Source organism: Dendrobates tinctorius, unplaced genomic scaffold (assembly GCF_039654945.1).
Source record: "Dendrobates tinctorius isolate UK_male_01 unplaced genomic scaffold, ASM3965494v1 ptg000057l, whole genome shotgun sequence".
NCBI lineage: Eukaryota > Metazoa > Chordata > Amphibia > Anura > Dendrobatidae > Dendrobates > Dendrobates tinctorius.
This window is the reverse complement of record NW_027361725.1, coordinates 8,260,764-8,274,213: the sequence shown is the minus strand read 5'-3', so window position 1 is coordinate 8,274,213 and position 13,450 is coordinate 8,260,764. Positions and strand designations below refer to the sequence as shown.

General features: G+C 42.7%; 1 protein-coding gene across 1 annotated transcript in view; it reads left to right on the top strand.

The window, feature by feature from the left end:
• The first annotated feature begins 5,025 nt into the window (after positions 1-5,025).
• Positions 5,026-13,450, top strand: part of CDKL1 (cyclin dependent kinase like 1) — an 86,890-nt gene continuing 78,465 nt past the window's right edge. The window contains exon 1 of the mRNA XM_073577723.1: positions 5,026-5,120. The gene's annotated coding sequence lies outside the window, so the exon portion shown is untranslated. The remainder of the gene's footprint in view (positions 5,121-13,450) is intronic.

Below are 13,450 nucleotides of genomic sequence, written 5' to 3'. Positions count from 1 at the left end.
AAGGAAGGGAAAGACCTCGAAGACCCAGCGTCCTTTAGACCAATATCTCTAATAAATCTAGACATCAATATAATCTCGAAACTTATGGCTAATGGTTTGGCGGAGGTATTACCAACAATAATTACCCCAGCGCAGGTAGGATTTATTAAGGGCAGGAGTGCAGTCATAAATATCAGGAGAACGCTACTGGCAATAGATGCTGTGGGGGTGGCAGACCGGCGCTTGTGACCCTGGATGCGGAGAAGGCGTTCGACAATGTTAAATGGAGGTGGATGGACCAGGTGTTGGACAAGGTGGAATTGAGAGGTGCGTTTAGAAACTACATAAGAATGATTTACACTGAACCTACGGCAAGAATACAAATTCCGGGTCACTTGTCGGGTGCCTTCTCACTGCAAAAGGGGACACGCCAGGGGTGCCCATTATCACCATTGCTCTTTGACCTGGCGCTGGAGCCACTGGCTCAATACCTGGAGCAACAGAAGTGTTTTGATGGGGTAAAACTTGGACATAAAAGCCTAAAAGCTGCATACTTTGCTGACGACATTATTTTGTACATGGGGGAAATGGAATGAGATTTACCCAAGGTACTGGGAATTTTTGAAGAGTTTGGGGAATTCACGGGGTTTACTTTGAACAAAACTAATTGTGAAATTCTCTTCCTTAGGGCCAGAGACAGACAGAGCCGTGGAGGGGATAACTTGAACGAGATCCCAATAGCTAAGACAAGCATAAAATACTTAGGTATTAGATTAGGGGGAAGAATAGACTTGGTATATAGCTTGAATTTCCCACCGGTCATAGCAAAAATAGTGTCAGAATTGGAAAGGTGGCAGTTTCTACCCTTAAGTTTGCTGGGTAGAATCCATTTATTGAAAATGATGAGTTTTTCTAAGCTGCTTTATCCGTTGCAAACAATCCCAATGCTGCTAAAGCACACGGACGTTAAAAGAGTCAATGCGGCTATGAGAAAATTTATTTGGAAGGGACGACGCCCTCGCATAAAATTAGACACTTATGATGGACAGAGAGAGGGGGGGCATGAACATGCCAGATGTACGGGGATACAACCTGATGTGTATAGCAAGGCATATTATAGATTGGATAAAAAATACCAGTTGGTACTCAGATATAGGGATAGAAAAAGCATACGCTCATCCGTGGGACATAATATCATTACTGCATACCCCGCAGGGTCTACTTCCAATTAAGATAAAAAATACAGTGGTATTCAGGGACACAATCGCGACCTGGAAGGAACTAAGGAAGAAACTAAGTTTATCATGGAGAGTTTCTAAATATCTGCCGTTATGGCAAAACCCAGCCTTTCCAAATATCGGGGATAATAGCCTACTACTTGAATGGAGACGTAAGGGGATTCATAGGGTGGCGCACCTGCTGCACACTGAGGAGCATAGGTGGTTGAAGAGGGAAGAGATAGTAGAAAGACATGGATTGAAAAGCGAACAAACATTACAATATGGGCAAATCAAAGGGTCAATAATGTCGCTATTGGTGCGAGTGGAGGTAGAGACAAGAAGCAATAGAATGGATAGATTCCTATTCCAATCAATAGATAAACCAACGATTACATCACTTTACAAAGAGTACAGGGAGGGGTTTATTCAGAAAGAACCTAATCTAATTTTTGGTGGATGGGTAAGGCAATTGGGAATTGCAGACGAGGACACAGGAGAGAAGATACTTGATGGGTGGAAGACCTTGAGGAAGAGTGTATTGAGCAAGGTGTGGAGAGATTCACACTTCCGCATTATGCACAGAGCAATCATAGCTTTTAATATACCGATCTCGGCTGCTATGAGGGATAGGAAAATACACTGCCCGAAATGTAAGCGGAGAGACACAGACTTATTTCACGGGTTATGGGAGTGCGCGTCAGTAAGGAAAGTCTGGGACAGCGTGAGAAGGATGATGAATAACTTATGGAAAAGGGATCTACCCCTGAATCCCATGTTATATCTATTTCACTATGTAGGAGAGAGGAGAGTCGTTTAGAGGGAAAAAGGGCAGTACCGATTTTGTTCCATTCCATATGCGTCATGGTCAAAAGAAATATCTTGAGGTATTGGTTGAATGACTCGATTCCGGGGGTGGGCGCGATTGTAACTCAACTCAAGTCAATGATTAACTTAGACTGGATGGAGGCAGAACGAAATAAAGAGAAGGGAATAAAGCCATTTATAGAAAAATGGAAAGCATTCTTATTGGGCTATCACACAGACCAGGAAATGGTGAACTACATGAAGCCATTTACATACACTGAGTGGTATCTCTTGGAGGATATAAACGGCTCACTTGGGAAACTGAAGGTGCCGGTGGTCCACCAACAGATAGTTACACATAACGCAATGGATGAAGAAAGGTAGCGGCAGGGATGGTGTACTCGAAATATAAACTCTGCATACTTGTGACAAAGTAGAAAAATTAATAGCTTGGAGGGGGGAGGGGGGGTTTCTTTTTTTTTTAATGTATTTTGATGTATGGATATGTTTTATGTATATAAATTTATTCAGATAAGGGGCCAGGACTTGAAAGGCTGTACAGTATCAAAATTTTCGTGTATCGACCCCAAAAAAGTATGTAACTGCGATATTGTCTGGATTTTATTTTTGAAAATAAAAACTATTGGAAAAAAATAAAATAATGAACAACATAAATAAGTTAATAAAACAATCTTCCAAAAAAAAAAAAAAAAAAATCCATAACGTGTTTCATAAGTCGCTGTTGAAGAGATATGTTGAGCCAGTAGTTCCTATGGCTGCACCTCCTGACCCTGTATTGGTTGAAGGTAATGTGGAATATGAGGTAGAGAAAATACTGGATTCTCGTCTGGCTAGACGGAGACTCCAGTATTTGGTCAAGTGGAAGGGTTATGGCCAAGAGGACAATTCTTGGGTCTCTGCCTCTGATATTCTTGCCGATAGATTGGTTCGTGCTTTTCATCGGTCCCATCCTGATCGGCCCGGTGGCGTGGATGAGGGTTCGGTGACCCCTCCTCAAGGGGGGGGAAATGTTGTGAGCTCATTTTCGGGTTTGCCGCTGGCTTCTGGTGAGGGTTATGGAGCTGGCTGTGCTGACAGAGGAGTAGTGAGTTCTCTATCTGGACTCCCTCTGTTGGTGAAGGGAGGTAATCATGCTGATCTAAATGGCAGAGACCGGCCACCTGAGGAAGAGGACTGCGATTGGACATCAGGAGTTTCTGATTGGATTTAAGGCAGCCGACTCCCTAGTTTCTTGCTGGTGATTTTTCCTGACTCTGGCTCCTGGTTTCCAGTTTGGTTCCTGCCTTCCTAAAGCTAAGTTTTCTCTGCTATTGTTTATATGAGTTTTTGTCTGGTTTACTTAGTTTTTGTGTTCAGCCAGCCCTGGCTGGGACTGGGCTGAATCCCCATTTTGTCCCTGATCAGTTGATCTCTTTTGCTCTGTCTTCAGAATATACCTGAGTGCTGATATAGTGATTTGAAGTCTAGCGACTTCAGGGCCTTTTTCTATCAGATGTGTTGGACATTCTTTTTGGCAGGGTTTTTTGCGTGATTGCAGACAGCAGGTTTTCTTTCCTGTCCTTTCTAGTTAGCGAGGGCCCCATCGTTTGCTCAGCCTATATTTCTACCTGTGTCTGTGTTGTCATCTTGTTTCACCGACAATACATGTTGGGGGCTGTCTATTGCTTTGGGTCTGCTCTGGGGCAGTTTAGATTTTCCCTTTCTTTCTTTAGGCTTATTTAGTTCTCCGGCCGTGACGAGGCGTCTAGGACCACCGTAGGCACGCGCCATGGCTACTGCTAGTTGATGTGGATAGGATCAGGGGTCTGCAATCCGCTAGTTACCAACCTCTCCGGTTTTCTGGGCTTAGCTTGCTTTTTCCTCCTTGGTGACTCATTCATAACAATTCAGTAGGCACTGTTATATACCATTAAAGGAAATGTTGCACTAGATGACAGCAAGCAGGGATTGTAGCAGAAGCAGAGATTGTACCATTAAAGGAAATGTTGCATTAGATGACAGCAAGCAGGGATTGTAGCAGTAGCAGAGATTGTACCATTAAAAGAAATGTTGCACTAGATGACAGCAAACAGGGATTGTACCTGTGTGGAGAGGTGGATGTTAATTCTCAGCCGTTGTAATAACTGCATCTTCACTACACCTTTGCTGCAGTGCAGATATTTAATATTCTCATCTTTCCATCTGAATTTAACCCCCTAACGACCGCCATATGCCTTTTCACGGCGGCAGTTAAGCGTACTTAAACCACAGCGCCGCTTTTTAACGGCGCTGAGGTTTAAGTGCATAGCTCCCCCCAGAGTCAGATTTTCAGAGCACATTATTCAGGTCGGTTTTCACCAACCCTGGTTTTGCGATCGCCGTTATTAACCATATAACCAGCCTTTGCCCCACAGTACACAGGGGCCATCACCACAGATTATAGGTGTTAGCAATCATAGCCCCACAGTACACAGGGGTCATCATCTCAGGTTACAGTTGTATTAGCAGCGATTGCTCTGCAGTACACAGGGGTCATCACCTCAGATTACAGTTGTATTAGCAGCCATTGCCCCCTGCAACACACAGGGGCCATCACCTCAGCTTACAGATGTGTTACCAGCCATTGTCCCACAGTACACAGGGGCCATCACCACAGATTATAGGTGTTAGCAACCACTGCCCCACAGTACACAGGGGCCATCACCTCAGAGTGCAGGTGTGTTAGCAGCCATTGCCCCCACAGTACACAGGGGCCATCACCTCAGAGTGCAGGTGTGTTAGCAGCCATTGCCCCCGCAGTACACAGGGGCCATCACCTCAGAGTGCAGGTGTGTTACCAGCCATTGCCCGTACACAGGGGTCATCACCTCAGGCTACAGGTGTATTAGCAGCCATTGCCCTGCAGTACACAAGGGCCACCACATCAGGTTTTGGTCTGCGATAAGAGCTGCTGAGCACACTGATGAATGTGTCCCTTGTGGCGGGAGAGACGCTGATTGGCAGCGTCTACAGGGGGGGGCGGAGCTCGTGTTGCTATGGACACGGTCGTGCCGAGTAGTACTGCTGCTGTCAGTAGCGCTCCTTTCAGTAGGGTCCTCGGAGCTGCGCCGTGTGCAGGTAAGTGCTGTCCTGTCATACCCGCCCGCACCCCGAGCCTATAACGTGCGGCCCGGAGCGCTGCACTAGGGCCCGGACATATTACACACTGTGACCAGTCCTTCCTGCAGCCTGCCCTCAGTACAGTGTGCACCCGATGCTCTACCTCAGTGCAGAGGAGGGCAGCGCTCCGGGCTCTCACTCCTGTGGTGACAGTGATGTTCATGCGGAGGTCTCTGGCATTAGGACATGTGCTATTGATGGTGTGTTATTATACAGGCTGTCATGTAATAATGCAGTATGTTAATAACTGGAAAGGCTCATCTATCTATGGCTGGAGAAAGGTTCTGTCAGAGGACCGAAACGTTGCCACATGGGATGATAAAAAGTTGGATTTTTTTCTGCACAAACTAATGAGTGCTGCTGCCTTATATTGCCTATCTATCTATCTATCTATCTATCTATCTATCTATCTGTCTGTATCTCTCTTTCTTCTTTCATGCTTTGCAAATATATTACTGTTTCTTTCTTTTTGTCTTCCTTCCTTTTGTGTATCTCTTCTAGTATCTGTCTATTTTATTTTTACTCACATGTCATCTACCTGCATTTCATTTTACCCTTTTAGCACTTTTCTTTCCCTCTTTCCATTCTTTCTTTCCTTATTTTTTTTTCTATTTCTTCCTTCCATTTTTCTTCTCGACACAAGCTAGTAAATGTGTAACTATGGTACCAGTCCACAAACCCAAAACCTGTAAACTATAAAAATCCAGAAAAATAACCGGCATTCGGCATTGCGTTTCAAATCAGTGTGACGGTTTTATTGGCCAGTGTGAACAGGTGGGAAAGTTTTGGCTCAGCAGAGCTTTTGCCACTCATGTATTAATCTAACTTCTGAAAACAAGTGATGTATTTTACAGTAATTTTTTGAGTCAGTTAAGTATAAAATCATCAGGTTTTGAACCATATTTACAAAATATATCATAGGATGTTTGTTAAATTTGTCACAAAACACTTGTTTAGAACTGTTACTTTGCTTATTATGCACCAATCCCCCTCCTACACTTTTTGCTGATGTTTTTTGGTAACTTTTATTAAACGTCACAATTCATACATCCTGTCTAAAAACGTAAGAAATAATAAAGCACAAGAGACAAAATAGAAAACTGTGGGATGTGTCAATAAACAATGGAAATAGTAAATGTGTCCCACCTCACCCCCACCCACAATGCAACTGATTTGCTCTATGGCAGGGATTGCTGTAAGTATCTGATTCTGATGTAGGCTGTAAACTTTCCACTTAACCAGTTGGAAAAAAAATAGGAATCTGTTAAAAATTGACATTCCTGTGAGTGTCATGATCTTACTCGAAGGATGTGTCTTGTATTTGCCTTGACATTAGTAAACCATTTCTTGGTGGAGACCTTTTGGAGATTTGTTTGTGTAATGAAATAATGTAATGAAATCGCTTTGTATGATTTTTAATAAATTAGCATTTTATTGTAGAAAATAAGTATTTGATACAACTGAAAAACAATTTAATATTTGGTATGGAAACCTTTGTTTGCATTTACAGAGGTCCAATGTTTGCAAATATTTCTTGACCAAGTTGGCGCACACTACAGCAGGGATTTTGGCCCACTCCTCCACACAGATCTTCAGATCTTTCAGGTTTAGGGGCTGTTGCTGGGCAACATTGAGTTTCAGCTCCCTCCAAAGATTTTCTATTGGGTACTGGTGTGGAGACTGGGTAGGCCACTCCAGGACCTTGAAATGCTTCTTACAAAGCCACTCCTTGGTTGTGTGTTTCAGATCATTGTCATGCTGGAAGACCCAGCCACCAGGGCTCGGTATGCCAAACCTCCGACTCCTCAATTTCCCTTACACCGACACTCCGACTCTGACTCCCACATGTACTATTGCTTATATTTAAGTGAAAAATTTATTGTAGTACAATGTGAACATCAGACATTTAATCATTTTTATGATACAATAATCAAGATATTTAGATAGAACATAATATATATTTATTGGAATACAGCTTTACAACACAAAAAACTGTCATAAATTGTAAATATGTAATACACTATGCAATATTGATTACATATATGTATCTATGTGTGTGTATATATGTAATATATATATATATCACTATGTAATAAACTATATAAGTGGCAAAAACCTACTAAATAACATTTGTGCAGTCTATGAATTTGTTCTAAGAAATAGAATTGCCTCCATCGGATCCTCCTTCATAGATGACCTCAAATCTGACCTAATAATTTTAAGGCCAGAGAACATCCTCCCTACACTAACTTGGGTTGGAGGCAAAGCTGTAACCACATGGGCAACATCTCCAACAATTTCCGAGTATAAAGGAATTGCCTCATGCACAGTCAGTTTTGATGAACGGTTGAATTTTTCTATTTTTTTGAGAGCAAGTGAAACATTTTGCTGAAATATGGTCAATCTGCTTGCTATAGGAGACGGAGTGAAATCTTTTTCCTTGCGGAAACGCTTTGCCTGCTCCATGTCATCCAAATACTTGTCAAAATCAAACTCCTCATCTGATGAGGATGAAGATATGGCAGCAGTAGCACTGTCAGGACCCAAGTCCTCTTGCGCCTGGCAGTCCTCCTGTAGGCCACTCATCCAAACTGCTACCTCAGTCAGAGCTTCTTTTCCTTTAGTAAGATGTTGATCATCCAGACATATATACGATGACTTGGGTCCACATAAACAGCTGCCAGAAAAATTTTATTTTCCAATAGCTGTGTCTCTCTCCGTTTCATTGAAGCAGAAATGCCATCTGCGATTAAACCTTCTCTTTGGGACAGGCAAAATAGCAAGTTCTTCCACTCCCTTATGAAAATGCCAGGAGTTAAATCCTCAGTTTGTAATTTTTTAGTCACAGTAAATGGGCGATTAAGCAATTCCTTCAATTCGACCACCTGTGTCCATTGACCTTCATTTAGGGTTACCTGAGGGTTTGCCATATCTATAAGAAACGGTTTTAGTTCAAGCAATCGCTCAATCATTAAATAAGTGATGCCCCACCGAGTGGCTTGATCGACAATTGCCCCTTTCCCAGCATATCTCTTCAAGATGGAATCAATTTTAGGGGTTCTGGCAACAATAACCAATTTCCTCACTTTTCCAATCAGATTTCCAGCATGTCCCTCTTGCGGACTATCTCTTATTGCTAGCTGAAGCGTGTACACAACTTTCTCACTTTGTCCAGCTCGGGGCCCAGGAATCGGATCCTGTGCAGGGCAGGCACCCCTCCCCCTCCTCTCTCTGGTGAAGACGGCAGAAGACAGGACAGAGGAGGGGAGATTGCCCCCTGCTGTCTGGAGCCGTTGCAGGACGGGAACACTGCAACATACAAGTGAGTTTTGATAGGTGTGTTCCCCTGCTTCTAGGGGGGGCAGCTGCCCCCCCGCCCCTCGCTGACTAAGGCCATGATTCACACACAGCGTTTTTGCGGATCCGTTTTCTGCAGTAAAATGCAGTGACACTAGGCATCCTAGCAAAGTCAATGGGTTTCAAGATATGACATTCAGACACATCGTTTTGTGAGGATCCGTTTTTAGGCTGAATGAGCATGTCAGTTTGTGTGGTGTTTTTCTAATCTGCTTTTGCTATTGAAAACATTATCTATGAGCTCAAAAACCTTTCAGGTGATGCGGTTTTTTAAAAAGCTGATCTGCTTTTGCAGCTGAAAAACGTATCCTCAAAAAATGCAGCAAAAACGCTGTGTGTGAATGTAGCCTTAGATCAGGAATAGAACAGCCATTTATAGGACATTTCATAACTTTCCCAAATTCCTATGAAAAAATATTCAGCACATTCTGCATTGAACTACCATACCCAATTTATTATATATTTTAGGAGTCGGAGTCAGTCCATTTTATTCCGACTCCACCAAATTGAGCACCGACTCCGACTCCACAGCCCTGCCAGCCTCAACCCATCTTCAATGCTCTTACTGAGGGAAATAAGTTGTTGGCCAAAATCTTGCCATACCTGACCCCATCCATCCTCCCTTCAATATGGTGCAGTCGTCCTGTTCCCTTTGCAGAAAAGAACCCCCAAAGTATGATGTTTCCCCCACAATGCTTCATGGTTGGGACAGTGTTCTTGTAGTTGTTCTCATCCTTCTTCCTCCAAACAAGGCGAGTGGCGTTGATGCCAAAAAATTCTATTTTGGTCTCATCTGACCACATTACCTTCTCCCATGCCTTCTCGGGAACATCCAGATGGTCATTGATGAACTTCAAATAGGCCTGGACATGTGCTGCAGGATTTTAATCCATGACGGCGTAGTGTGTTTGAAACGGTAATGTTTGAGACTGTGGTCCCAGCTCTCTTCAGGTCATTAACTAGGTCCTCCCTTATATTTCTGGGCTGATTCCTGACTTTTCTCAGAAATATTCTTAGCCCAAGAGGCGAGATCTTGTATGGAGCCCCAGAACTAGGAAGATTGACAGTCATCTTGGCAGCGCTGGGGTCCTGGGTTCAAATCACACCAAAGACAACATCTGCAAGGAGTTTGTATATTCTCCCCGTGTTTGCGTGGGTTTCCTCCCACATTCCAAAGACATACTGATAGGGAATTTAGAATGTGAGTCCCATCAGGGACAGGGCCAATAATGTCTGTAAAGCGCTGTGGAATTAGTGGCGCTATATAAATGAGTAAAGTAAATAAAAATCTTGTGTTTCCTCCATTTTCTAATAATTGTGCCAACAATTGTTGCCTTCTCACCAAGCTGTTTGCCTATTGTCCTGTAGTCCATCCCAGCCTTGTGCAGGTCTACAATTTTTTCCCTGGTATCCTTAAGGGCCTTTTACACATAGTGATATCGCTAAAGCGTAACCAATTTTGTGACGCAACAGCGAGATCGCTAGCGATCTTGCTACATGTGACACGTACCTGCGACCGGTCCCCCCGCTGGATATCGCTGATAGCGCGAGATCGTCCTGGTCCATTTCTCATCGGCTGTCATTAAGGGGTTAATAAAAACATGGATATATGTATAGATATATCTATAGATAAATATAGATATATCTATTCCATGTCTATCTGTGTGTGTAATGGAGTGTGGGTTGGACAAATGTAAAAGAGGAGGTTAGACAGAAATGACATCACAAATCTTTTTTTTTTGTTAAATAACATATCTTTATTTAGCTTACAAATCCGCAGGCAAAACCGCATCAAATACGTGGCAAAAACGCGTAAAAAACGCACTTGTTTTCTGCCAAGATATGCAGATATTGTACAGAAAATCCGCAGGCAAATCCGCAACGTCTGCACACACCCTTAGAGTGCTTGTTTTTTTTTTTTTTAGGGACAAGACAACATAAATATAGTGATTTGCATATTATCACATTATCTGTCAATGAGATCAAGTTGTCTGATGGTGCGGAGACCATTTAGAATCTGTCCACTACCAGGAAAGTTGTCTTCAAGCTGTATAAAATACCTAGGATAGCAAACTGCAGGTTCTTGCCCTCTGTTTTGTGAATTTTACAAAGTTTGTGGCAAATGTTCCTGAAAGTGGACAACCAGTTGAAAATCTTTGGTGGAAGTTGAAGAAAGCGGTCCATGACAAGGCTCCAACCTGCAAAGCTGATCTGGCAACAGCAATCAGAGAAAGTTGGAGCCAGATTGATGAAGAGTAGAGTTGAGCGACTTTGATCGGATCGGGTTTCATGAAACAAAATTTGTTTCAGATGAAACTGGTCCGACTAGGGCAAAAAAAGTCGGAGTTTCGTCCGAAACCCGACCCCAATGCAAGTCAAAGGGGAATAAAAGTCGGCATTGAGTGGATGAATGTCATCCGCTCAATGCCGACTTTTATTTCCCATTGACTTGCATTGGGGTCGGGTTTTGGACGAAACGCCGACTTTTTTTGCCCTAGTCGGGCCAGTTTCATCTGAAACAAATTTTGTTTCATGAAACCCGATCCGACCAAAGTCGCTCAACTCTAATGAAGAGTACTGTTTGACCCTCATTAAGTCCATGCCTCAGAGACTGCAAGCTGCTATAAAAGCCAGAGGTGGTGCAACAAAATACTAGTGATGTGTTGGAGTGTTTTTTTGTTGGTTTATTTTTCATGATTCCATAATTTTTTCTGCACAATTGAGTGACTCCATCATTTTTCCCCTATACTTGGTTTAAAAATTACTGACTACCACATTTTTTGTTCTTGATTTCTTTTAGTTTTTCTTAAAGCAAGAAAGTTGCCATTTGAAATGACTTTAGTTTTGTGCCATGTCTGTGATCTGCTTTTTTTCTACAAAATTAAACAACTGAATGAACATCCTCCAAGGTCGGTGATTACATAATTCATCTGCGTTTTTTTGTTTTTTTTCTGCTCTGATCGGATCACGGTCGGACTGGAAAAAATCACAGCATGCTGCGATTGTTATCGGAAATCGGATTGCATCCCACAATAGAAGTCAGTGGGTGCGAGAAAAAAAATTGCACAGCACTCGGACCATGCGAGTTCTGTCTGATTTTTACACACCGATCTCATTTGAAAAGCTGGCAATTCTTCTTCGGTCTACAGTAAAATCACAGGTTACAATACAATAGATACAGTATATACACATAGAATAGATGGATATATAGATTACACATATATTCAGTGTTGGACTGGGGTGCTAAGAGCCCACCAGTAACATTGTCTTTGGGGGCCCGCTTTTCATCTGCATACAAATATTACGCTACCCTCATTCACAAATTTACCTTTATCTCTATATAATATTAAACTGGGCACTTTGGTTAATGAATAAGATGCTGCTTTTTCTGTACAGAGTGAATCAATTGATTTATGCCAAGTGCTACCCATATAGAGGAGTTGGCGGCCCTGATCTGCACAGGGGCCAACCGGGGGATTCCCCTGTTACCCTATATGCCAGTCTGAGCCTGCATATATTATATATATCGTAGAAGAAAAGCCGGCAATTCAGCAGCCACATACTGTAAAATCACAGCAAGACCCAACAGCATAGAATAGATGGATTACATACAGTAAATACACATAAGATAGATATGGCTGTCAGTGACATATACAATTAATACAGTGTGTGCGCAGCTTACTGTACATGTATTTAATTAATAAAAGATTATTTTTCTGAAAAAATGGTGTGGGCTCCCATGTAATTTAACAAGCAGAGGGAAAGCTGACAGCTTCTCAGGCTATTAATATCAGCTCACAGCTGTATACTTAGCCTTTATTGGCTATTAAAATGGGGGGGACCCCCACCAAAAAATGACATAGGGCCCCCCTATAATTGCATAGCCTTTGCTGATTATTAAACAGCTGTGTGCTGATATTAATAGCCTAAGAATAGGCCATGGATAGATACTGCACCCTGCCAGGCTAAAAACATCATCTCTCAGCCACCCCAAAAAAAGGCGAATCTATAAGATGCGGTGATGTGAACTGCCCCATAGATCAATACTGGTCCGAGTGCTATGCAATGTTTTCTCGCATAGCACTCGTCCGTGTTCTTCGGCAGTGTGACCCCAGCCTTGGCCTAGCTCTTCCCGCTTGCCCTGTAGCGGTGGCAAGTGGGGTGATAGTTATCTTTGTATTGTCAGGTGACATCAAGCCCCTAGGTTAGTAATGGAGAGGCGTCTATAACACGCCTCCATTACTAACCCATAGTCATATTGTATAAAAACACAGACACCCAGAATAAAATCATTTAATTGAAAGAATGACAGACTCCTATAATAAATCTTAATTAATCCATACTTTCAACATCGCCCATTCCCAGACGTCATTGCCTCTTGCAAGAGAATTAAAATAAAAAAACAACCATACTTCTCACCTTTCCGCAGAGAAGATGATAATCCATTTGTCTCACGACGGGTCTAGCTCTGCTACACTTAGATGGCAGGCTGCATGGTTACATGATGCGACCATACTGCCTGTCATCCAGCAGAGACACTGAGCAGCGTGTGCTCAGTGTCTCCCTGTGAACTGCTAATGCCTGTCTGACGGCACTGCAAGTGCGAAAAAGTTTTTATGCTTGCGATGCCGTCATAAAGGTCATGCGAATTCAAAGCCAATGAGCTCACTTCACCTATCTGACATCAGTGCGAGCGCCATGGGAAAATTTCCACTGATCAGAAACGGTGCTCAGTGTCTCTGCTGTGTGGTCATATCATGCAGCCTGCCATCTATATCTAGCAGAGCTAGACAGGGTCATGTGACAAATGGATTATCATTTTCTTTGCGGAAAGGTGAGAAATATGTTTTTTTATTTTTACTCTTTTGCAGGAGACAATGGCGTTTGTGTATAGGGCGCTGTCGTAAGCATGGTTTAATTAAGATTTATTA